The sequence below is a fragment of the Cebus imitator genome, unplaced genomic scaffold, assembly GCF_001604975.1.
Source record: "Cebus imitator isolate Cc_AM_T3 unplaced genomic scaffold, Cebus_imitator-1.0 Scaffold2, whole genome shotgun sequence".
Classification (NCBI taxonomy): domain Eukaryota; kingdom Metazoa; phylum Chordata; class Mammalia; order Primates; family Cebidae; genus Cebus; species Cebus imitator.
In genome coordinates, this window is record NW_016107317.1 from 12,654,571 (window position 1) to 12,680,605 (window position 26,035).

At 35.6% G+C, this 26,035-nt stretch overlaps 1 protein-coding gene across 4 annotated transcripts in view; it reads right to left on the reverse strand.

Moving 5' to 3' along the window:
- Nucleotides 1-26,035, reverse strand: part of TMEM117 (transmembrane protein 117) — a 530,078-nt gene that overhangs the window by 61,667 nt on the left and 442,376 nt on the right. The gene's annotated exons all lie outside the window — the stretch shown is intronic.

Consider the following 26,035-nt stretch of genomic DNA (forward strand, 5'->3'; position numbering starts at 1 on the left):
CTTTTATAAATTATATATTTCTCTTAATTCTTGAAAATTCTAGAATTCATGGAATTCTCAAAGTGCTTGAGAATTTAGACACAATTATGCCAGGGTTATAACTTTTAACTTAGATTACAATAGGGATCTAGGACAATTTTATCAGTGGTCATATTTTTATAAAATATTCAAAGGTAGGCTTAAGCCCATTTGGTTTTCTTTTCCTTTGGTCCAGTTCTTTGTCTGATACAGAACAATTTGGCATAACCCAAAGACTGGCTTTGTTATTCTAAGTCGGAGGATATTTTGTCCAGCTTCTAATAAGAAGTGAAATGCTCTGTAAACACTTATTCCATTCTTGCAAAGTGAAGAAAGAAAGCTATTAAAATAAAGTTATGCAATTTATTTCTTATAGAAAGTTAGTTTTATTGGTCCTATTTTATAGATATGGGTAACTGAAACCCAGCCAGTGTACCAGAGCTGCTAAGAGATGCAGTCAAGATGTGTCTTCTCTGGGACTTGGCTTACATACATGTAACAGAAAATGTGGCTATTCCATCTAAATGTTCCTGAGATATATGATAAATTGACTAATAAGTGTGATGCCTCTAGCACAGAGTTGATGATTGGCAGGCACTCACACATCATTATTAATAAATCTTATTGTAATTAAATTTATTTTTGACAGCACAGGTAAAACCTATGAGACCAAGGTGAGAAGAATAAAGTTTTCTTCATCAGTCAGTGAATTAGCAAGTGTCACTCAGTACTGCTGTGGAGTTGGGTGTTTTGGGGTACTGGAGGCTAGTAGCAGGCATGGATTCAGTCTCAAGGTAGCTATTCCCTAGAGGAAAGGAAAAATTTCCAGTGGACAAGAGAGGGTATTCAACACTTTGAGCAGTAAAAAACTGTTTAATTCTATAGGAATCTTGGGAAGATGGTCAATATTGTCCATTAAATTTAAACAAACTTCACTGCATCATTAATTCATGAACAAGGGCCCTGCTATCTAAACAGTCAAGATTAAGCTTAAATTGACAAGTAGTTCCTTCTTAATCATTTAAAAGCTCTTTAACTCTTTGGTGCGGAGACTGTGCACAGAGGAAATAAACATGCAAGCCTGAGGAACACCATCATGGGCTTTTCCAGTAATGGTTGGGCCCTGACCACAACTCTCATTTTATGAAACACCATGGCTATTAAAACTGACAAAGATCTCAGAGGATCTTACCTCTCATGTGACAATATCTGATTTGACACCTATGTTTGCTTTATTTACTTTGTAGTGTGCCTTAATTTAAAAAGTCACTTAGATGATCAAAGAGTTTGAATAGTACTACTAAGGTAGCTCACCTGCTACCTGACTCAAACTATATCAAAAGGCTACAGTAATCAAAACAGCATAATACTGGTACCAAAACACAGGTACAGACTAATGGAAAAGAACAGAGGCCTCAGAAATAATGCCACACATCTACAACCATCTAATCTTTGACAAACCTGACAAAAACAAGCAATGGGGAAATAATTCCATATTTAATAAATAGTGTTGGGAAAACTGGCTAGCCATATGCAGAAAGCTGAAACTGGATCCCTTCCTTATACCTTATACAAAAATTAACTCCAGATGGATTAAAGATTTAAACATAAGACCTAACACCATAAAAACCCTAGAAGAATACCAATACCATTAAGGACATAGGCAAGGACTTCATGACAAAACACCAAAAACAATGGCAACAAAAGCCAAAATAGACAAATGGGATCTAATTAAACTAAATAGCTGCTGTACAGCAAAAGAAACTATCATTAGAGTGAACCGGTAACCAACAGAATGGGAAAAAATGTTTGCAATCTACCCATCTGACAAAGGACTACTATCCAGAATCTACAAAGAACTTAAATTTATAAGAAAAAAGGAAACAACTCCATCAGAAAGTGGGCAAAAGATATGAACAGACACTTCTCAAAAGACATTTATGGAGCCAACAAACATATGAAGAAAAGCTCATCACTGCTTATCAGAGAAATGCAAATCAAAACCACATGGAGATACCGTCTCATGCCAGTTGGAATGGTGATTATTAAAAAATCAGGAGACAACAGATTCTGGAAAGGATGTGGAGAAATAGGAATGCATTTACACTGTTGGTGGGAGTGTAAATTAGTTTAAGTATTGTGGAAGACAGTGTTGCGACTCCTCAAGAATATAGAACCAGAAATACCATTTGACCCAGCAATCCCATTACTAGGTATATACCCAAAGGGTTATATTTCATTCTGTTATAAAGACACATGCACACATATGTTTATTGTGGCACTGTTCACAAAAGCAAAGACTTGGAACCAACCCAAATGCCCATCAAGGATAGACTGGCTGGAAACCATTATTCTCAGCAAACTGACTCAAAAACAGAAAACCAAACACTGCATGTTTTCACTCGTAAGTGGGTGCTGAACAATGAGAACACATGAACACAGGGAGGGGAACATCATATACAGGGGCCTGGGGGGGCAGGTTGGGGAGGGATAGCAGGGAGTGGGGGGATAGGGGAGAAATAGCATTAGGATAAATACTCAATGTAGATGACAGGGTGATGGATGCAGCAAACCCCCATGGCATGCGTATATCTATGTAACAAACCTGCACGTTCTGCGCATGTGCTTTAGAATAAAGTATAATAATAAAAATTATTACAAAAAAGAGAAAAAATAACACTTTCTTTTTTTAAAAAAGTCCCACCAGAAGAAACATTACAGCAGAATTAAAAGCCTTTATTTGAGATCTAAATCAAATATTCAGTGGTCACCTCCACACAGAAATTGACCAAATCATTAAATGTTGTGATTCTAGACTTTGTTTACATATTCCTTCCTGTGGAATCAAATAATTTGGGGTTAGGTTCCCAGACTCGCTGAATAATGTTTTTTAACTTACAGTTTAGCTGAAATACTCTCAGATTTACATTTAAAAATGTAAAATACTGTAAAACAATACCATTACCTTATAGTAATATAACAAAAGAATGAGACTCTGTTACTACTTCTATCCAGAAGGAGCTTTCCTTTCACGTGTGTGTGCGCACGTGGTCAATGTGTGGATGTTGGTGAGGTGGAAACATTACCTCCATGCACAAGCTGCCTATGGACATATGATTTCTGCAAATCATATATGATAATTGGTTATTTTGCCTTTTAATTTGTCACAGGATTAGTCAGTTTTCAATTAGAATCATGATATTAGACTTGTCCAATATGGTAGTCATTAGCCACATGTGGCTATTAAACACTTGAAATGTGGACAGGCAGAATTGAGATAAGCTGTAAGTATAAAATACACACTAACAAACAGTATGAAAAAAATAATGTAAACTATCTAATCAATAATTTTATATTGATTACATATAAAATTATAGTATTTAAAATATATTGGGTTAAATATGTTATTAAAATTAATGTTACATGTTCCTTTTTTAACGTGGTTGCTAGAAAATTTAACATTACACATGTAGTTCACAATGTATTTCCATTGGACAGGGCTGCCTTAGAGCATAGTTAGGAGACTTCTAGAGTTATTAGGAGGAACAACCCCAAATAACTTAGAAATAAAGGTTTTCTTTTAACTTACATAAAAAGTTCATAACTTTTTAAAAAAACAAGTATGGTTCCTCATTAGAGAATGCAAATCAAAACCACAATGAGCTACCATTTCACATTCAGTAAGAAGGCTACAATCCCGAAAAATCCAGAAAATAACAGTGTTGGAGAGGATGTGGAGAAATTGGAACCCTTTTGCATTGATAGTGGGAATGTAAAATGGTGAAATGGTGCAGCACCTATGAAAAAAGGTGTGGCAGTTCCTCAAAAACTTAAAAGTAGAATTACCAAATGATCCAGGAATTCTACTTCTGAGTATATATCAAAAAACAAAAACAAAAACAAAAAACTCTGAAAGTAGGAACTTGAACAGACATTTGTATGCCCATCATACAAATGTTCATAACAGCATTATTCACAATAGCCAAAAGCTGGAAGTAACCGAAGCATCCATGGATAGATCAATGGATAAACAAAATATGGTATATACATACAAGTGCATAATTAGCTTTAAAAAGAAAGGAAATGCTGATACATGCTATAACAGGGATAGACCTTAAAGACATTATGCTAAATGAAATAAGCCAGACAAAAATAAATGCTATATAATTGCACTTGTACGAGGTACATAAAGTAGTAAAATTTGTAACAGAAAGTAGAAGAGTGGTTGCTCAGGCATAAGGGGAAAAGGGAATGGGGAGTTATTGTTTAATGGACACACAGTTTCAGAGTCACAGGATGAAAAAATTCTGGAGATGGATGGTGAGGTGGTAGCTGTGTTAAAGAAAAAATATTCTGACATTTTTTTAAATGGTAAAGAAGACTTTATTCAGACCATTGTGATAGATGTCAACACTATCACAATAGGAAGAAAGATTGGATTGAACACCAAATGTGGTACAGATAGGTCGGAATTACAGTTTCATGTACATCTGTCTGAGGACTATTCTAGCTAAGTGAGATTGACCAGTTCAGACTAGTGCTTAACTGTCACCTCCACTGCTTTAAATTCTTTATATCTTTTAATACAGCTCCAGTTCTCATTAGTTGTGTGTGTGTGTGTGTGTGTGCACGCGTGCCATATCATGGTATTGGTTGATACTGTGCAACAGGATATTTTCATACCTATTGCTACTAAAGCCTCTATTCTGTATATTTGCACTGTGATTACTCAGAATCACATGCTTCCTTACATGCTTCCTATGTAATTTCATATTATATTTGGGCCACTGTCCTAGAGTTGTAGCAGTCAAAATATTTTACACAGTGAAACCCTGAAAGGTGTTTTATAGGTATATGCAATAAGATGGAAGGTGTTCTGGTTATGGTGGGATAGTCCATCTCCCATCCACTACTCACTTCCTGGCCTCTGCTTGCCGCTTCTGTGACGCATGTGGCATCTCTGTGGAAGTTAGGATTCTGAGAAGTACAATTTGTCTGGAGCTATCCAAGACCTGTTGTCTTATTTCTGGTATTGTATCAGGTCCCTAAACTTTAAAAGCATCTCACCCTGATTCCAGCAATCACTGATGTAACAAGAGACTTATTTATTGACATAATCAACTATTTCTGGCATTCTATTTTCTGCATTACATTGGTTTTTTTGAATGGTATCTGACCTTACTGGTAACGAGAAGATCTTTCTGCTACAGGAAGATTCTAGAATTCTGTAGAAACAAGCAAACTGAAATGGTAGAAAAAGATAAAGTTTGAAAATTTTTAAATTTGGGAAAAACAGATCTAAATTCCAACCAAAGATATCTTTTTAGTTATAAATTATAACAGTGATTGTAGTATGTGCCTTGTCTGGCTAGAATTTGCTGCTGTGGCTGATCCTTGAACTAATTTTCTAAAAGTAGCTGAACAAAGGAACTATAAGAGCTAACAGTTTTCTTGTAGAGTTATTTGCTTACTGGTAGAATAAAATGCACTGTTTCCGTAAAGCTTCAACCCCTATACAGAACTCAGAGTGTTAACAGTGCTGAAATTCTTAGTAGTTTTTATTTTCCATGGCAAATGAAGTTAATTCAACTCAATTTGAGTCAGCGCACGTTTAAGAAAACTCTTACTGCAACACACTGGCCAAATAGTGGTGATATTAAGGTATGTATGGTGGTTATGCCTTCAAGGATTTCATATTCTAGAGGGTTATACACTGTTTTAGAACTTCCAAAGGAAATCAGCCATAACTAATACAATTAGTACCAACTCTCAGAATGTTCTATAGTGAAAGAATAAAAAGGTCATTAATCAACTGGAGAAAAAGCTAGGGTTTTTGATCAACTACAGATAACATCAAACTACATTTGGTTGACAAGTTCACTATTTAGAAATTACTTAACTGGCTCACTGCTTTCAGAGAAAAACACATTTATAATCTGTCAAAGAAGTTCAGGCCTGAGTCTAGACGTTTAAGTCACTGTATGTAATGTAGTGGGATGCATTTTCCTTAATGGGCATTGCATGACAGCTCACTAGCTAGCTCAGGAAGTGTGGAGATGTGGAATTAAAATACTAGGGGCTTGTGACCTTGGCAATTCTGGAGTTCTTATTGACTCAGAACTTTTCATTCACAGCACACTTACATCTGAAAGGACTGACTCTAAATGTAATATACAATACACTTGAGTAATTGATTGCTAGAAAAACTAGAACTCCTATTTCATATTTCTATGTAACAATAAGAATAAAATAGTCATGGAAGGTAAAATTATCCATTAATGGCCAGAAAGAAACATAAATATAACAGATGCTAAAATATATGACATATTTATTATCCCAAGATGTTCAACGATTAACTATGCACATTTTCTTTTGTTATGCAAAAACATGCAGGCACTTTAATGAACATTATACGAATTCCTAGGCAAGTAAAAATGAGCATGTCTTTTAGTCAACATATTCTCTAACACCAATCAAATTTTTAATGGAAGCATAAACATCTTCCACTTAATCATCTTGGTAAAAATTATGCATTTGGATTCCAAACACAATCCTGTTATTCCTCTATATAACTCTAACAAGTTTAATTATTTTCCTTTGATGTATCCTCCTAAACATTGTATTACCAACAATAGTTTTACACCAGGATGTACTATAAATTCATTCAAGTTTCAATAATGGCTGAAAAATGAATTATAGTTATAATTATCTCTTCAATTTTTAAATATTCCTAATCTTTCCTATTGAATTCTCATTTGTTTTGAGATAGAAGAGAGGATATGTATTTTATTATCTTTGTAGCCTCAGTACCTACAGTATAGCTAATAATTATTAAATATATAAAAATATAGGTAAATATATACAAATATAAATAGTTTATCAAGTCTTTAAATGACTTACATTTTGTTTTAGGTCACATTAGTGACATTCTGGAGAGAGACTGATGAGACAAACTCACTTCCAAGGCCCCGGCCTTTACTAGAGCTTAACATACAGCTCAGGCTAGAAGGAAGGAGGCTTCAATATACAGATAGCCTGTGAAACTCTGCAGTTTGAAAAGGAGGAACGTGTGAACTCACTGAATTCTAAGAAACATCAAACCATTCATTTGGGCGACACATTTGGTGAGTAGTGTGGTAAAGTTGTCCAGTGAGGCCTGGATTGTGGAGGACCTTATAGGGCACTGAATGTTCTAAAGGCAATAAAAGCCACAGAAGTTTTCCAAATAGGGAGTCATATGATCAGAGCTGCTTTACAAAGGAAAACCTCACAGTGGAAGATGGATTTGATGCCCTGAATTTCAGCACACTGCTCTTCACATGATCTGACGCCACATAGAATAGCTACATTATCTTTTCCATATGACAGTCTTTCAAACACATGAGGGTGGATAGCGTGTTCCTCCCGAAGTCTACGTTCAAGCTAAGCATCAGTTCTCTAATGTCATTCTCTGGGTCTCTCAACATCCTAGATGTTGGCCTCTGCACACACTTTCCAGTTTTTCACTGTCTCTTTTGAAACACGGAATACACAGTTTAACATAAAAAGCAGAAATCACAAAGAAAATGACTGACACATTTAAAACAACTGTATGTTGAACACACCTTATCATAAATTAAAATATGGGTTTCTAAGATTCAGATGCCAGGAATTTTTTTTTTTCCCCCTTAAACAGCTCTCACTCCGTTGCCCAGCCTGCTGGAGTACAGTGGTGGGATTTTGACTCACTGCAACCTCTGCCTCCCAGGTTCAAGCTATTCTCCCACCTCAGCCTCTGGAGTAGCTGGGATTATAGGTGCATGCCACCACATCTAGCTAATTGTTATATTTTTTGGTAGAGATGGGGTTTCACCAAGTTGGCTAGGCTGGTTTTGATTCCCTGACCTCAAGTGGATTTGCCCCCTTTGGACTCCCAAAGTGCTGGAATTATAGGTGTGAGCCACTGCACCCAGCCTTCAGATGCCAGAGTTCTATCCTAAGCTTTTCTATACCCTTTTGATAAAATTTTCTATGAGCAATGTTCAAGAATTTGTATCACACACATGAACACACCTACTCCACACCACATACAGACATACACACTTACATATCAGGTGATTCTTGGGTAGATTCAATCTTGAAAACAACTATTGTAAACAATCTTAACAAATAAAAACTTACAACAAATATTTGTAACTCATATTACAGGAAAAGGGGTAATTTCTTTAATGTGCATGGAGCTATTACAAGACAATGAGAAAAACATCAACCAACCTAATTACGTAACGATGTGAACAACCAATTCACAAAAAGAATAAATATAAATAACCAATAGACTTAAGAAAAAAAAATATCCATTGCACATTTACCATCCCTTGTCCTCAATTTTGAAATAGAAAATCTCTGAAAATAAAGATTTTTCATCATTCAGCAGCAAAGCCTCACCGGACTTGATGGTAAAACCTGATAATAAGGGAGAATATGAATGGCCAATGTCTGCCCCCGCTTAGTGTGGATATTCATAGTTTTCACTGTAGAAGCATGAATGAGGCTTCTTTGTTTAAAGTTTTTCAATCTCGGGTCTCCTGAGGTGGTTGTAAAATATACAGTTCTATATTACCTTGCTAAAAATCAAAACAAAATCCAAATTTTAAGAGTCATTGAACTAGGGATCATGGACATGTGTAAATAAAGAAATGTATGTCAAAATTAAATATTCCTTTTTTGTCAATCAAATTGGAAACTATTAATACAAACACAGTCCTCTTTGTTGGTTTGAGGAATGGTCACCTTTTTATTCTCACTATGGAATGAGAGATGAAATAACCACTAGAGAAAAATTTAGCTTAGCATATTATAAGTAATAATGTTCAACCAACAAATCCACTTCCAGGACTTTATCTCAAGAAAATTCATTGCAACACCATAAATAGTAATAAAATGGAAACATATTTAACAATAGACAATCTGTTAATACGGTTACAGACAAAATCACAGTGCATTCATTAAAATGATCTTGGGAAAGAATATCTAATGACATGGGAAATGTTAGCAACATATTTTGACCTGAAAAAGCAGGTTTGCAAAATAGTAACATAGAAGATGATTCTATTTAAAAAAATATATGCAATTATATGCACAGATTGAAGCCTAGAATGATGGATTTATCTGTAAGGTTATATCAGGGTTACTTTTATTTCCTTTTTACTATTTAGTCTTTCAATTTTTTTCCCAAAGAACCTGTAATGTTTTTGTTACTTAAAATGTCAAGGCATTTTTAATGTAATGCCCTGAACTCAACATAATTCTGCTAAAATATTCTGACCATGACAAAGTAACATGAAGCTATCATTTCCCTTATCCTGGACACTTCTGTTAATACAGCCCAAGTTTACAGTATAAAGGATTAACTAGTTATAATTTAGTGCAGTATAAACAGGCTTTAATATGTTATAATGTTATAGAGCATAGTAGTGATACTGATGATGGTGAAAATAGTACTACTAATAATAGCATCATCATAAGAAAAGAAGGGAAAAGAAAGAAATTAATGAAATTAGAGGCAAGCAGAAGCCACATTGACAACTCTCTAGGGCAATCCTTTTTTATGTTTCACCTCCTTTTCCTTCCATAATTATATGAGAATAGCTCAAGAATGCAAAAGCTTTCTGATTTTAAAAGATGGGGGGCAGGTTCTACCTCAAAATAACAGTTTGAGATAATATGTTTGCTTCTCTTTTCTTCTAAATGCCATGAAAATTATTGAAATGATGTCAAAATGAGGTGAAGAAAGAGGATCAGTAGTCAGGTGGGAAAACAATAGAGTATACCACAAATAGTCCCCATATATGTAAATGGTTCTAGAGCACAGCAAAAGATAGAAGGGTTTCAGCTTATTTATAAGACTAACATAACCATGATAAAAAAAATTTCAGAGAAAGATACACACACCTCATTTATAAATATAGACGCAAAACTGGAATCAGAAGTATCTTAAAAGAATAATGCACTACCACAAACTGGGACATACTCTAGTAATGTAAGTTTGGGTAAAGGTAAATCTATTCTTAGATTTGTTACATTAATAGTTCAAAGTCAAACACATACCTAAAGAAAGCACATAAGAGTATCTGCAATGTAAAAAGCTGCTCTATAAAATTCAACATAAATTTCTGATAAGTTATTTTCTTAATATTTTAGCAGATGCCAACAGCAAAAGTGATACTAAATGGTCAGACAAATGAGTAAGAAAAAAACCCTAAAACCTTAATAAAGGAATAAGATGAGCACATGAGCTGGATGTTCATAAAACAATATGAATATTCATCAAGCATTTAGTAGAGGAAATAAGCTCAATCTAATAACAAAAAATATTAAAGAGCAATAGGATATATTTGACCATTGGCTAGCAAAAGACTTAAAAAATCAGTAACACTCAGTGTTGGCAAAGATGTGGAGAAAATCAAGTGTATTAGTTTCCTGTTGCTGCTGCAACAAATTACCACAAACATAGTACCTGAAAACAACAGAACTTGATTATTTTAAAGATCTAGAGATCAAAAGTTCAAAATGGGTCTCTCTAGTCTAAAATTAAATTGTTGACAGGGCTGTTTTCCTTCTGGGGGCTCTAGGGAAGAATGTGTTTCTTTGCCTTTTCTTGATTGTAGAGGTCACTTACAGTCTCTGGCTTATGGCCTTCACCCCTACCTTTAAAGCCAGCAATGTAGGACCAAGTCCTTCTCACATTGCTATCTCTCTGGTTCTCTTCTGCTTCCCTCTTCTTCTTTTAAAGACTCTTGTGATTATATTGGGCCCTCCTGGATAAGGAAATCTAAGGAAATCTTACTACTTTAAGGTCAGCTGATTAGCAAACATAATTCTAGTGTAACCTTAGTTTCCCTTTGCCATGCAACTTATTATATTTGCAGGATCCTGGGAGTAGGGTGTGAATATCTTTTTTGTGGGGGTGGGAAGGAGGGAACACATTATTCTGCTTACTATACCAGGTATTTCTAGTCACTATCGATGGGAGTATACAGTATATTCTTACAACATATCTGGCAGTTTGGTATTAAAATGTCCATGTAGGTTACTTTGTGACATGAAACTAAAATTAAATTTTAATTAGATTTGCAAGTTCCTTTTTTATAGCATAATTTTAAACCATATTTCAAAGAAGTGTCAAAAATATTTACACTGGCTCTCTTTCCTGAAATTTAGTGGCAATGACCAATGGTTTATAGTGTCCTCAAGCAAATTTTAGGCCATGCAGAGATGAAAGTAATTTTCTAAAAACATTTTTAAAAATTGGGCTTATTCTTACTGGTAGACGAGGGAATCAGGAAGCCTTTCAGTAGTGAAATGAAGCCTTCTGTAACTCTGAGCAGAAAACAGTGAGGGTGCCTAAACACTCTTGATCCCTGGGAATTAATAATTTTAAAAAGATGTTCCATCATTCATTTAAATTTTTGCCTCATTAGTTTAGTCTCAGAAAATACACACTTTATGACCTAAAGAATCCTAAAGGTCAAAAGAGTATGTCTCAGAGCTACTCACCACGCAGACTCAGACAGAACTTATACTATGAAGAGACAACATCCGGGTAAATATCCATGCGGATAGAGCTGGTTAGCAATTAGATATCTGTAACATAGCTTCTCTGACATAAATCACCAATTCCTTTTATTCAAATGAAATTATGCCCTTGTTATATTTCATGTTCTTCCTCCCACGTCCACCCAAGTCATTATGTCTAGAGAATTTTCCAGTTTAGAAAAAAATCTCATCTTATGAGAATCCCTGTTTCAAGTTTTCCCATTTTATTGCGAAAGCCTACAAACTATCATTTTCTTTCCATCAAATAAACAGGATTTTAATTTTATTACAGACAGCATAGTAAATATGTATTTAAAGATACATTTACCACTAAAGTTGAAACCTTGAGTGATTCTATATCTGGATATACAACTCAAACTAATGTTAATAATATTGAGTAGTTTGCAGTTGAAAATACATAGTTGTTATTTTTCTAAGTTAATAATCTATGGTTGATCTTAAGAATTACAAGCTTTTAAAGTTGTACTTCATTTGGCATAGTTTTTTCACCCATCATAATGTAAGTTTTTACTTCTAATGTGAAAGTCTGTAATTGCAATTCTCCATCACTCCATTCTCAAGGAAGCATCTCGGGGTAGGAGTCACCAGATATAACCCTGTAGGCAGTAGCAAAATGATTCAAGGTTTTATCATAATATTTTTACCCCATTCCTTCTTCTAGGGATTAGGAAAGACAAAACAGGGCCTGCCATGTTCAGAATTTCTTCCTGGTGACTTTGCATTCAGAAATTTCCTAGCTTGCCTCATAATACAGGGAGAAGCAATCATACTCCCAAATTTTGCTACTCTTTGTGGCTGTCTCTAGGAGATATGCCAATGGCATGCATAGAGATTACCAATTTCACTGAAGAGAGTTTACCAGAAGAAAAGCTGGGCTCAGAGATGTATAGAAGAGTCCGCACAAACAATCTAATCTGGGTCTATGATGATTATACTTTGCAAAATACTGTGAAAATTGAATTACATCATAAACACTTCTAGAGCCTACACTAAATTTGATGCAGGAATTGTCTAATGTCAGCAGGCTTTAAATAATCCCTGTAAAGCAAATTTTTCAATTTCTGATCAATTCAAATGTGATTCTCAACGTAGGAAATTTATTTTAAGAATAGCTCATACAAGTACATTGATCCAAAATCCTAAACAAATGAAAAAATAAAATTGTTCCCAGTTGACAATATTCTAAAATCTTTCCTTTAAAATGTGAATATTGAGTCCCAGTGACTTGTCAGGAACTGGTTTAGTGCTGGTCTAAATTCAGCCAACATCTGTTGAATAGTCTCTATGTCTGACGTGAACTAATCTAGGTAATTCTTCAACTTTTTAGTAAGACGATTAAATACATGCAAACAAATTTAAATGCAACAGTAAAATAACTCTAATTGAAATATTTTAAAATTGCCACAAATAAATAATTAAAAAAGCACTGAAGTTTATCTGAGAGAGGCAGATGAAACTTCACAGGGAGGATGGCATACAAGCTGAGGGTTGGTTGACTGAGGGCAGTGAAGCATGCACACTGGAGAGATGGCCTTGTATTGCACCTGCAAAGGTCTGCACTTTTTAAAAAAGGCAGAATTGGGTAACCAACAGGTATTTCAAAATTTATTAGAGTATACAATGTAAGAGGTGCGGATAGGAGAGGGAAAATGGGGATAATGACCAAGAAGATAAGGTCAGAGGGAACATACATTAAAAAAATGAGTAATCTATAAAAAATTTACAGCCAACATCATGATGACTGGGCAAAAGTTGGACGCATTCCCTGTGAGAACTGGAACAAGACAAGGTTGCTGTCACCACTCCTATTCAACATAGTATTGGAAGTCCTAGCCAGAGCAATCAGGCAAATGAAAGAATAAAAGGCATCCAATAGGAAGAGAGCAAGTCAAACTATCTCTGTTTGCAGACAATATGATTCTACGCCTAGAAAACCCTAAAGCCTCTGCCAAAGGGTTTATCTAGACCAGATAAATAACTTTAAATTTCAGGATACAAAATCAGCATATAAAAATCAGTAGTATTTCTATACGCCAATAATGTTCAACATTTCTATACACCAGTAATGTTCAAGCTGAGAGCCAAATCAAGAATATAATCTCTCTTACAATACCCCCCCCGACACACACACACACACACACACACACACACACACACACACACAAAATTACCTAGGAGTACATCCAATCAAGGATATAAAAGATCTCTACAAGGAGAATTACAAAACACTGCAAAATCAGAGATGACACAAATGGAAAAACATTCTGTGTTCATCGACTGGAAGAATTAATGTCATTAAAATGTCCACACTGCTCAAAGTAATCTGCAGATTCAACACCATTCCTTTAAACAATCAATGTCTTTTTTCACAGAATTATAAAAAAAAAAAATTCTAAAATTCATATGGAACCAAAAAAGAGCCTGAATAGTCAAAGCAATGCTAAGCTAAAAGAACAAAGCTAGGGGTATCACACTACCTGACTTCAAACTACACTACATGGCTGCAGTAATCAAAACAACATGATATTGGTATAGAAATAGACATATAGAATAATAGATCAGAGAAGTGAACCCAGAAACAAGCTGCACACCTACAACCATCTGACCTTTGACAAAGTCAACAAAAATAAGCAACAGGAGAAGAACTCCCTATTTCATAAATGGTGCTGAGAAAACTGGCTAGTCATATGCAGAAGAATAAAACTGGCCCCTACTTTTCATCATATAGAAAAGTTAACTCAAGATGGATTAAAGACTTAAATGTAAAAATCTCAAGCTATAACAATCCTCAATGAAAACCTAGAAAATAACATTGTAGATATCAGAATTAGCAAAGAATTTAGGACTAAGTCCTCAAAAGCAATTGTAACAAAGCCAAAAATTGACAAATGAGGCCTAAAGAGCTTTTGTACAGCAAAATAAATATCAGAGAAACAGAGCCCACGGTATTGGAGAAAATATCTGCAAACTATGCATCCAACAGAGGTCTAATATCCAGAATCTGTAATATACTTAAACAACTCAATAAGCAAAACACAGATAATCCCATCTAAAAGTGTACAAAGGAACATGAACAGACACTTCTCATAAAAAAAAAAAAAAAAAAGACACACAAGCAGCCAACAAGCACATGAAAACATGTTTATCATCACTAATCATCAGGGAAATGCAAATCAAAACCATAATGAGATACCATCTTATGCCAGTCAGAATGGCTACTATAAAAAATAAATAACAGATGCTGATGAGGCTGCAGAGAAAAAGGAATGTTTATGCACTGCTGGTATGGATTTAAATTAGTTCTACTACTTTGGAAAGCAGTTTGGAGATTTCTCAAGGAACTTAAACAGAACTACTATTCAACTCAGCAATCCTATCACTGGGTATATACCTAATAAAAAATAAAAAATTCCACCACCGAAAAAGACATGTGCAATCACAGGTGTATCAGTGCTATTCACAACAGCAAAAACATGGAATCAACCTAAGGGTCCATCAGCAGTATATGGGATAAAGAAAATGTGATGCATGTGCACCCTAGAATACTACCCAGGCATGAAAAAGAAAAAAATCATGTCCTTTACAGCAAGATAGATTCATCTGAAGGCTATCATCCTAAGTGAATTAACACGGGAACAGAAAACCACATCCTGCACATTCTCACTTACAAGTGGGAGCTAAACATTGGGTACATGTGGACATAAAGATGGCGACAGGAGATACCAGGGATTACTAGAGAGGAAAGGGAAGGGACAAGGGCTGAAAAACTACTTATTGAGTACTGTGCTCACTACCTGGGTAATAGGATTATGCATACCATAGGTGATAGGATCATCATCCTATGATCATTCATAGGATCATTCATCAACATCAGCATCACACAATATACTCATGTAATAAACCTGCACAAGTACCTCCCGAATTTAAAATAAAAGTTGAGATTATTAAAAAAATATATATACCTTGGTCTCCACAACCTTTTCCTTCCCCTGGCTCTTGTCCAGAAACCCATCTAGTGTGTAAAAAGGACTGACCTGGTCATCAAATGTCAAAGAATGGGAGAAAAATCTATGTATATTTTTACTATTATCTGAAAATTTCTTGGGAAGCTGGATGTAGGATACTGTGTACAATAGAGCACAACCGTTCTGAAAATCCTGTTACAATTTCTGTTGGCTGTCGCAGCCATCATCTCTATGTCCTCTCTCTTTCTTTCCCCATAACAAGTCGTTTCAACCTTCTGTATAGGCAGGAATACTCAACTAGGTTCCTGAGCTTCTCCACTTTGCATCTGCACCCACCACCCTATTCACTAAAACAAAAGATCTTTCTTGGCATTCACCCTCTTTAGAAGGCCAAGAAGGGATTATAAATACTTACTTATCTTTTTTGTTATAAAACTGAGATATATGTACCTCCCTGATTTCCTGCTGTTTCTCTGCTTTAGACCTTATTCAACTTGCCAAATGAAGGTACTAAGCTATTGAAATCAAAGGTTAAACAGTAATCTCTCAGATATGAATATCATTTTCAGCATACATATATGTATATACACACATACACATACACATAAAAATTAGAGAAAAATGTACCAAGAATATACTTAGTTTTATTTTTCAGCTTTCCACAATTAACGCAACAGTAGTGATGTAGTTTTATAGGAGAAATTCAACAATTCCCTAAACTTCTTCGAATGAAATAAATTGAGACTATTATCTGGCAGTTTAGAATTTTCTTGCAGTTCTATCATGTACAGGGCATCTGATCAAAGAAATAGCAAACACTCACTTATTACCAGAGTTACATGAGAGCTGAGAAATCACCATCAGTCTAATTTAAAACTCATATTTTCAGGCAGAATCCCCTAGTGATTCTCATACTACTAAATGTAAGAGGAAGAACCAGGAAGCTGCATTTTTAAGCAAAACTCAGGTGATTCTAATGCAGGTAACTATGATTGCAAGAACCATCTGTAATGATTTAAATGAACATATTCCCAGGCACCATTACACACTTACTAAACAAGAAACTTTGAGAGCTTTTCTGATCCAGAAAACCCACATCTTTGTAAAGGTTCCAGTGATTCCTATGATCTTGTAACAGTGAGAATCACTGCCTTAGAATATACCTCTATTTGTAGGTTATGACTACACTGTTTCTCGTACTCCAAATTCTTTATATATCATATTATTATATTTTTTCTTAGTTAAAACCAAAGGTCTGAATGATCAACTGCAATTCAAAAAACAACTGAAACTTTTTTCAACTAAATTTTCTTCTATCCATATTATGTACTTTTGACATGTAAAAAACATCATACTTCAAGCATTTTTTAAAAATCGACTATCACAAAAAATCTTGTAACAAGACAAAGGAAAATACTGTCATGCTATCAATGAGAAAAGTGGATTCCTAGAAATAAGCTGACTTAACTAAGGTCACACTGCCACTAAGAAATGCAACCCCCTGACTTTAGTCTATTATAAGAGTGTTCCCATCATTCACTAAGCTTCCTGTCACCTGCAATGTGCTTTATTTTCAACATTGTATACAGTATATTATTTCATTTTATATGCACAATGCAATAAGTTATGAAAAAGATATGGTCATTTAAGTCAAAAATATCTTTTTTTAAAAATCCTCATTCTGCTGAATCCAGACTCTATCTGTGTGCCTTAGGAAATTCTCATTTTCTTCTAATTTGTAAAATTAAAGATAGTGTTAATAATATTACTTTTATTGGAAGCTTTTGTAAGATTAGATGAAATAAAGTACATCTAAGCATCCAGGACCGTGCCTAGCACATAGTAAGTGCTCAATGAATGTTAACCTTTTAGTTTTTCTGCCTTCTCTCCCTCAACTCCTGTCTTATTTTTAGTCTAGTAGCGTTTTCACTGCACCATTCTGCCCTTCATAGTAGCTTGTTCCTCATTCCACTGTGCAGTGTTCTCATTACGGTCTCCTGCTATTGTATTCCACATTTAATCTAACTAGACTTGACAGTGAGCCTCTTGGACAACATTCTTAAAGGTGCTTTTTCATGTTTAACTCCAGGGTTAATAAACCTTGACTTAGAAACTGCCCATTGGGGTAGTCAGAAGACCCAGCCTCTACATCAGGTCCTGCCACTGACTGACTTGATGTCCTCAGACAACTTAGAGAACCTCCCTGGGCTTCAGCTTTAAAACTCAAGATATGAAAAAGTGATTCTAAATTGTCCTCCTGCTCTAAAATTTCATGACTTTATGATATTAATGAACTTGTCTGTCTGAAAATAGCTCTTTTTCATTTCTTATTTTAGGCATGAGCTTAAAATGAATGCTGTGAATTACAGAGGATTGTTATACTGGCTTCCATGATTCCATTACCTACAAAATTCTTTTGGAATTTGTTCCTTAGCTTTATCATTGTATCTTAAAAAGTTCATAGAGGAGCCCATAGAAATGCCTCATATCCCTTACACCATCCATTAAAAATAGTTACAAAGGATCAGTCCCATCAGATCTGGGAAAATAATATTTGAGATGAATTTCCCCATAGCTTGCATTTATCATCACCTTTACAATTCTGATCTGAAGTATAGCCATGCTCTGACTTTGGGTGCTAATAGGATGGCTAAATGTGTCATTCTTCAATGCTGCACTTTTTTTTACTGGGTACGAGTAGGACAATGACAAGTAGCAACTGCTACACGGGACTTCGAGGACCAACCTTGACACACATACAAAGATAAGAGTGAGGCACAGGGCTGAAATATTCTTTTCAGAGTGATGTTCAAGCTCTAAGAAAAAACACATTCATTGGAAAAATACAAATGCACCTAAGTTATATATTGCTGCTTCAGGATGGCTGTGAAAAAATTCCTGCCCATGTGCAGTAGTATAGAATTTTTATCTTTCCAGTTTTTTAATCATGTTCTAGCTCTCTTTTAAATGAATACCTCAGGGATTGAAGCATTATACTTTAAATTGGGATAAAACTTGAATGTCTCTATTTTCCACTTACTTAACCAAATCTTGTAATTCCTTCAAACTACATTCTTTCTACGTTATACATAAAGACTTGAGTGATCTCTCCCACTCACAATAATCCCTCACAGAATTTACTGTCAGTTTCAAAACTGTCATCTATATCATATACTAACCAGACTATTAGTTTCACTTTCAAGTGAATGTGTTTGTCACTCCAGTACCCATGGTTAAATCCTAAAAGTTTCTGCCTGATAGCCCCAATGCTTCCAGCTCACTGTTACCTTCTGCCAAATTCCTCAGATACCATGGGCTGGCCACCTGTTAGGACAGCCTTCTTGGCACTGCATGCAGACTACCCACCAGGCTGGAGTACTTCCTTCTGTATGGACAAACTCACCATGTTATGTCTATCTACTATTTGGAGATCTGTTGCCAGGACTGCTAATAAACATAATGTGGTCTCCTTCCGTGATTCTCCCTTAACAGTCTGTCTCCTGACAGTACTAGCAGTGTTCAGGGAAGATAAAATGGTGAGAGTAAATAAAGTTGAGATTTAACCCCTGAAGCACATACCATGAAGACAGTGGGCATTTATGGTTAATCCAGGTATTACCTAAGTGATAAGCCCTTTACTCCATGTCACTACTTGGGACCTAAAACAGAAGCCACCATTATTGTGTTTTCAAATAGTATTTTTCCTTGAGTAAGGAAAAATGAAGATGTTAAACATGTAAAGAGGAGGCTAAAATACTTCGAAGAAGTTATATAAAATATTCCCAAAGCTCAAGAAGATGTTAAATCTAGTGGACAAACATTTAAACAAATCTTTCTAAATAACCTATAAACGTAACTAGTTGGAATAACTTGTCTTATTCCAACTTGTTAAAACACCATGACCATGTAATTTACATAGGTTTATGCTTGTTGCTCTCCCATATGGTCTGAAATGACTGAATCCACTTTCCACAACTGTGACCTCAAAAGAAATGCCCTACTAAAGTCAGGTCAGTGGAGTTTTAAAATAAAGTCTATCAAGAGTCGCAAGGTCTACTTTTTAACTAGTCAACTTACTTCCGAGAGCCACACACAAAACAGAAAACACACACTTTAAATCTGTTACACGGTGAAATGTTTGTGTAATGCAATTTCTATGTTTATTTTTTCAGTGCATTAAGAATTGCTTTTCAGGAAATATCACTTCTCTCCAAGTGCCTTTTGACTACACCAAAGAATGCTTTTTAACACCTAACTCTGTAATTTATTCAGATTTTTCTTTACATAGTTAATTACTGTAAGATCATACTTCAGTGAAAATGTCCAAATGTAATACTTTTGATAGTTCATTCTCCCGCTGTTGGTAAGTATTTCGCCTCTTGAAAAATCACATTATTTGGTACATGTGAAATAATGTTACATTAATTCCTTTATTCTTTCACACAGCAAAATATTTATGGTAAAACTGCAATGAATTAACCATGTTGTGGGAATGAAAAAAACGATAAAACATTTCCTCTCCACAAGGAGCTTACACATTTACAGGATGTATGTATATACACAGGTAACAGGCAGATACATAGATAAATTATGAGAGAGAGAAGTGTTGAAAAGATGTATCAACAGTATGAGCAACCAAAACTTAATCCTTGAAATTTTCTTTTTAATAGTCTTTCCTTTATACAGCTTCTGTTATAAACTTGACGTACATAAATCTAAAATATTACACAGACACACATACACACTCCTGCACATATATATCTATGTATCCAGGCACATATATATTTGTATTTATCGATATAAAAATATGAGATTTATGTGATGTCTATAACCTACTTTCCATTTTTTCTTTTTCTATTAAAAATAATTTCCAATATTATTATAGATTCACGGGGTCAAGTGCAGGTTTTTTAAATGGATATATTACGTGATGCTAAGAATTGGGGTATGGATGGCCCTGTTTCCCAGTAGAGAGGATAGTACCTGATAGTTTTTTTGGTCCATGTCCCTTCTGCCTTCTCCAGTAGTCCCCAGTATCTGTAGTTCCCATTTTTATGTCCACCTGTACTCAATGTTTAGTTCTCATTTACAAATGAAAACATGCAGTATTTGGTTTTCTGTTCTGTGTTAATTCACTTAGGATGATGGCCTCCAGATGAACCCATGTTGCTGCAGAGAACACCATTTCATTCTTTTTCATGGCTGCATAGTATTCCACTGTGTATAGGTACCACATTTTCTTTATCTAATTCACTGTTGATGGGCACCTAGGTTGATTCTATGTCTTTGCTATTGAGAATTATACTGTAATAAACATATGTGCATGTGTCTTTTTGGTAGAACTTATTTTCCTTTGGGTATATACTCAGTAATGGGATTGCTGGGTTGAATGGTAGTTCTGTTCAAGTTCTTTGAGAGATCTCCAAACTGCTTTTTACAGTGGTTGGACAATTTACATTCCCACCACTAGTGCATTCCCTTTTGTCTGTAGCCTCACCAGCATCTGTTTTGGTTTTTTTTAATCCTTTTTTATAATAGGCATTCTGATGGCTGTGAGATGGTATGTCTCACAGTTTTGATTTGCATTTCTCTGATGATTAGTGATGATGAACATTTTTTCATACGCATGTTGATTGCTTGTATGTCTTTTTTTTTTGAGGAGTGTCTGTTCATAGGTGGGATTATCTGTTATTTGCTTGTTGAGTTGTTTAAGTATCTTATAAATTCTGGATATTAAACTTCTGTTTGATGCATAGTTTGCAGATATTTTCTCCAATATTCTGGGTTGTCTTTTTAAAAATAATGCAATAGCTGAGTAATCTTTTTTAAATAATAGGCATTCTAACAGCTATGAGATGGTATATCTTACAGTTCTGATTTGCATTTCTCTGATGATTAGCATTTTTTCATATGCTTCTTGGCTGCTTGTATTTTTTTTTTTTTACAAGTGTCTGTTAATGTTTTTTGCCCACTTTTAGATGGGATTATGTGTTATTTGCTTGTTGAGCTGTTTAAGCATCTTATAAATTCTGGATATTAGACCTCTGTTGGAAGCATAGTTTGTAGATATTTTCTCCAGTACTGTGGGCTGTCTTTTTACTCTGCCATTTCTTTTTCTGTACAAAAGCACTTTTGTTTAATTAGGTATCACTTGTCAATTTTTGGTTTTGTTGCAATTGCTTTTGAAGACGTAGCCATAAATTATTTGCCAACGCCAATGTTGAGAAGGAAGAGTGTTTCCTCATGGTTACCACTTCTCCAGGCCCATAGCAAGTACGGCCTGGCTACCGCTGATACCACAAAATCCAATGGCTGTTTAGTCAGTTTATGGTAAATGCTGCCAGGCCTGTATCTCTCTCATTTCAGGAATTGGCTCCCCTCTGTCCCAGAAAGAGTCCAGAAGGGCTATCTAGGAGCCAAGGCCTGGAGTCAGGGACCTCAGGAGCCCACTCTGTACTCTACCCCACTGTGGCTGAGCTGGTACCCAAGCTGCAAGACAGAGTCCCCTTTACTATTCACTCTGCTTTCTCCAAGTAGAAGGAATATCTCCCCATGGCTACCACAGGTGGGGATATTGGATTATACCTAAAACCAGCACGGCACTGGATGTCACCCAAGGCTGCAGTGAGTACTTCCAGGCTACTGTTTATGTTCATTTAAGGCTCAAGGGCTCTTTAGACAGCAGGTGATGAACTGCCACGACTGAGTCCTTCCCTTCAACTCAGTGGGTTCTCTTGTGGCCCAGGAACATTGTCCAGGAGGTAGAATCAGAAATGGGGGCCTCAGGACTCTGCCTGGTGCCCTATTCTACTGTGGTAAGCTAGTATCCAAGTTGCAAGACAAAGTCCTCTTTACTCTCTCCTCTCCTGAAGCAGAGGGAAGGACTTTCTCTTGGAGCTGTGAGCAGCACTGCTTGGGATTGGAGGAGGAATGGTGCAAGCACTCCCTTGGCCACTCAAGTTGCCAGAACTTGAGCCAGAACTCAAGTTGCAAATGCTGAGGTGGACAATTCCCCTCTTGCTAGGGCTGGTCTATGTGTGACAGCTGAATTTTGCCCTGTGTTGTTTTCTATTATAACAGGCAGCACTAAGCTCCAATATGAAGTCCCACAGTCACTGTGCTCTCCCTCCCCTAAGCACAGATTCTCTGTGCGATGTGGTGACTGCTGTGGGAGAAGAGAGATGTCGGCAATTTAAGACTGACTTTCCTACCCTCTTCAGTGTCTCTTTCTTTGATATACTGTTAAAACCAGGCACTGTGATCATTCATCTGATTTTGGTTCTTATGGAGGTGGTTTCTTGTGTGGATTGTTGTTAAATTTCATGCTCCTATGGGGGGGATGATCAATGGAAGGTTCTATTTGGATATTTTGCTCCATCTGTCCCGCTTTTTTCCTTTGTTTACAAACATATTTTTAACTCTTTTTAAAAAATTGTATAAATTTATGGAGTATAAGTGTAATTCTGATGCATGGATAGATTGTGTAGTGGTGAAGTCAGTACTTTTAGGGTATCCATCAGCTGAATCTTTTTCTTAACCTAGCAAAGAAGGTAGGTGGGTAGGGCATGCTACAAATCAAATACTTATGCAAAGAAATGAAGGGATATATATAAATCAAATGGCATACGTACAAATACTTAGTAGAATCTGAGATAAGGTTTTACTTAGAAGAAAGTTTTCTCTACAGTTTATTTCTTGTGTCCTGTATGTAGCATGCGTGAGTCGCATTACATTTTGCTGGTATCTGTTAATGTCTTAGTTCTAGTGAGTTTACTAAAACCACAAGAAAAATGTGATACAACAATAAAGGTAGAAAAATCCTATTAGGTAAACATCTATAAAAATTAATGATTATACTTTAGAAGTATTCAGAATTGGCCTGCAAGTTTTGTTAAAAATAAAAACTTCACAAAAGTAGCACCAAATTCTAATTTTTTAAAATTACAATACCTTTCTATAGTGTAAGTGGAATTTTCCTACCATGAGAAAGCCTAGGATCGATTGCTTTCAAATTATTTAAATAATTATAATAAGGATAGGTGTTTCAGTGACACTAGTTTTGCTACTTCTTTATTTTTCTTTCATCTGAAATATATAAATATGGGATGAATTAGAACACAGTTTAGTTGGTTATGAACTTGTTAGGATATTTGTCTTATATATTTTCACATGTGTTGAGTACACATGCTTTCTGGTGGTTTCCATAAATTAATTCTCTTACCACATGTACTAGTGTCTAGAACTTCTACAATATGCTCACAAAGAGGGATACAGTTTGCATAAGACTCAGTGCTGAGCTGTCACTTCTTTATCCTCATCGAGCAGTTATTGCCCTGGGCCTACTCCCGCTATGCAAGGCACTCTGCTTGGGAAACTCCATGGATATGAAGAGTTATAAGGAAAAAGTGACATGTTGATTTGCAGTTCAGGTAAAAAGTGCTACAGGAGTTCTGAAGAGGGAGTGATCACATGGCTTTAATGAGCAGAGAGTTGAAATGGCATCCAGTGGTAGAATCTAGATGAGTAGAACAGAAAAGGCACAATCTGTAGAGGAACAGGAGACTCCTGACATTGGGGAATAAACGTGCTGTGGGCAAATGCCCAGCAGCAAATACTTTGATCTGGGTGGAACCAGAGCATAGAAGACATGGGACAAGACAGAGTCAGGGCCAGACCATGGAGGGCACTCAGCTCCCAGAGGCTAAACACTCCTCTTAGACAATGAGAAGTCATGGACAATATCTAGGGCTGAGAAGTGTACAACATGGCATTCCCAAAGTAGAAGTTTATGAAGAAGAGCTGTATAAGGCATATGGTACAAAGGGATAAGGACATAGGATCTAAAGGAGATAGATTACTTTGCAATAGAATAAAGGGTAGTCAAGACTGGAATGGTGGCAAGGAAATCAGAAAGAATGACTTTAAAGGCACAGAGAAAGATAAATCAATAGGCTTGACTAGCTGACTTAAGGGAAGAGAGAAAAGAGGAGTTAAGGGAGCTAAATTTGGGGGCTTATTTTTTATTCATCTTTATATTAGAAAATTTGGAGTTTATAACCCAACCTCTCTCCCCTTTTCTTCCAGATGACCTCATCATCACAGCCTCCTGTGTTAAGCCCATGAGTTCCTGCAATTCCTTCCTAAGAAATCTGGAATCACGCCTGACAGTTAGAGGATGCTTGCCTTCTGAAGTGTTGGCAGTAGCCATTTTCTTCCATTTGAATGAGAAACCTGGAAAGACTGCTTTACAGTAAGAGGAAAAGAAAGAAAAGAGAGAGGCAGAAATATAAAAGATAAGAGATGGAAAATAAAGGCTGGGTCTGGATTCCTTGTTACACCCTGGTCTCTGTTTTCATGTGTTCCTAGAGGCAAACACATCCCTCCTCTTGAATTGGGTAGGATATCCCTATAATGCAGCAATACATTCCTCCTTTGATTAAATTAGCTTGGCAGCTTGGCAGGGTTATTGTTACTTGTAGCTAAAATGCTCCACACTTAAATATTCCTCAGCATAAACTCTTCATCTTCAGCCAGTTGTACTCTGACTACTCTCTGAACACTTCAAGCACATTATTGACATTTTACATTGTTAGGATATTTTTTTCATCTAGAATGTCTTTCCCTTCCCAATCCTGCTGATTCTGCCTATATAAATCCTGACTATCTTTTCTTTCTTCCATTTGTCTTTATTAAGCACTTTTTGAGTGAATCCATAGAATCTGTAAATTACAATGTTATATTTTCCCACTTGAAGTCCTTGATTTTAGTGAACTCTTGGAAGAATACTTAAAACTTACACAAATAGAGTAGAAGCAAGAGGATGGTACTGAACAGTCAAAGAATTTATGCTCTCAAATATATGAATGTAAGCAAATTCAATTAGACAAGAGTCTACTTAGTTAGTAATACCATTGACTTTAAGATGGGTTCAGAGAGGTGTCGGGAGGCCATTTGGCCAATGTAGACATTTTACATGAGGAATTATATTAGTTAGGAAATAGAAAAAGATAAAAATAACCTTCATATAAGTAATTCATGATGCATTATTACATAAATGCTAAAAATTCAATTCTGTAGATATCTATAGGACATTCTACAGCTTAGTGACAGACAGATCTAGAACCTACCAATGCTGTCTGACTCAAAGTCCAAAGCTTTTCCAATTGCTATTTCAGGAAATAAGAAATTCATCAGTTTTCAAATGAGACAAAAATATTCTATTTTATCTCTTCAACTAATTTTTTTAAATGATAATGTATTTTTAAATATTATCCATTAACCTAGTAATATACTCAAGGAACCATCTTGAACCTAATGCCCAGGATATATTATTTAACAAATTAAAAAATAAAAACAAATAAACTTCTATCCTGTTTTGAGACAACACTGAATATCTCTCAAAGGCCTGTTTTTGCCTGTAGAAATGAGAAAACCCATCTGCTATCCTGTGAAATCTC